Genomic DNA, 2,038 nt, shown 5'->3' with positions numbered 1-2,038 from the left:
ACTCTAGAGGATCCCCGTCCGGCTATTATCTATTACCCGAAATGAATTCAACTGATTAACAGGATTCTAGGCTGATATGGAAATATTGATTTATGGCCTACCTGTGTGCTACTGACGGTATTTGCAAAGTGTATCCCATTTTGTGCTGGAGGCGATGTCATCCGACTGGATTTCGGCTAGACAGGGATTACCAGGGCTAGGGTTATGGTTCCGCCGGATTCGGCATTTGTTACACCGAGCATTGGGCCCAACAATGCTATATAGCCTAATTACATATTGGGCCCAACAATGCAGTATAGCCTAATTAATACCATTGGAATATTGGGCCCAACCTTGGCTGTTGGGAGTTTATCATGGGCCCAATTCTTTTTGTGTATCCCTCATTGGGCCCAATTATGCTTCTCATAGTTTTGTTACCTTGGCCCCAACAATGCCAGCTCAACGTCTCACAGACATTGGGCCAAACTATGCCCAAATGGTGCCAACTACGATTGGGCCCATTGGGGTAGCCCTATGGTACATTGGACAATTGACCATGTGAACTACTATGGTCCCATTGGGTATCTACTGAATGCCCTGTTTTGTCGTTTTATATGATGGCAAGTTCCTTTCTAGGATTTCGACCTGCCATTGTTGCCAGACGTAAGGCGCGGGGGCCACATGTTCGGTGGTTTCTGGCACTGCTGCTTCGATGTCCGGACTTTCACGGTTGTCGGTTTGATTGTTCATGGTTTTTGGAAATGTAGGGATTAGTATGGGGATAACAAAACTGTTTCCGTTTTTTTTTCTGTTTAAGTTGACATTGTTAGCGAAATGACTGGGCACCAAATAGAGGCGGGAAATCCATGGGCGCCAAACAGAGGCGGACCATTTATGTTTTCCATATATGTCAGTGTTTATGCCATATATGGCAACTCCGCCCCCTCAGGTATGCTCTAAAAATAGACGATAACAGAGATATCTTGTATATTGCATGACTGGTTCGTGCCCAAAGACAACGAAATATAGTTTTTTGTCCTTGAATTTATTTTTACAAGTACCCTGTAGACATGCGGATGTCTGAACATGAGGTTGCACATGAGGCGGATATAACAGTTGCAAACTCCATCTTCCAAAGACTGTCATGAGTTCTCGTCGTTCCAGAGTTATTGGATCATTGAAACATGTTGAATATGCTCCGGGACGGAGGGGATCCGTTAAAGGGAAAACGATCTTTCCAGCTGAAACAACATCCGTCTCAAGAGATGTCCAGTCTTCATCAGAATATATGGAAAGGACGTCGTCAGAAAGAAATAATCAACCATCTATGACCTCGGATATGACTGCAGACATCACATACATGGACACAGAAAGTATGCTAGACATGTGGACAAAGGTAAAATTCATCTCCCTTAGTCGATTCATCTAACATGGGACGTTTAGTCGACCAATGACTATCTACAAGAATGGGAGGGTCGTAGAATGATTTATCTAGACGAGATTCTAGCCAGAGAAGCCCCCCCTCCTGGTAAACTCTGTGCCAGTTGCAATGTTCGGGAGGGTACTTGGAAGTGCCAGGATTGTCTGGGCAATGTCATTCAATGCTTACATTGCTTCAGAATTGATCATCGACTGCATCCTTTTCATAGAGTTGAAACTTGGACTGGAGCTTATTTTTCCCCATCCTGGTTGTGGAAAGTTGGGACAGTAATCTACCTTGGCCACAATGGCCAGCCATGTCCGGGACAAACCTGGGACTCATATGATGACGATGGATGCCATGACGAAAAGGATCCTGGAACCTCGGCGGACTTTATGGAAGTTCTGGAACATACTCCGTGGGATGGCGAAGATAATGACAGTGATTTGGAAGATTCTTCGGAGGATGATGGGGATGGTCTCTACAATGAGAATGAGCTTCCCGATCCACTGGTGACAACCCTCAATGGGCATTGTGTTTTGACCTATGTGCACAGCAATGGTATCCATCAACTGCCGACGTCGTTCTGTTTATGCTCTGGCTGTCCCCCTCCGGATATTCAACTTTTACAAATGGGGC

Source organism: Laccaria bicolor, genomic scaffold (genome assembly GCF_000143565.1).
Source record: "Laccaria bicolor S238N-H82 LACBIscaffold_22 genomic scaffold, whole genome shotgun sequence".
NCBI lineage: Eukaryota > Fungi > Basidiomycota > Agaricomycetes > Agaricales > Hydnangiaceae > Laccaria > Laccaria bicolor.
Note: the sequence above shows the minus strand (reverse complement) of the source record.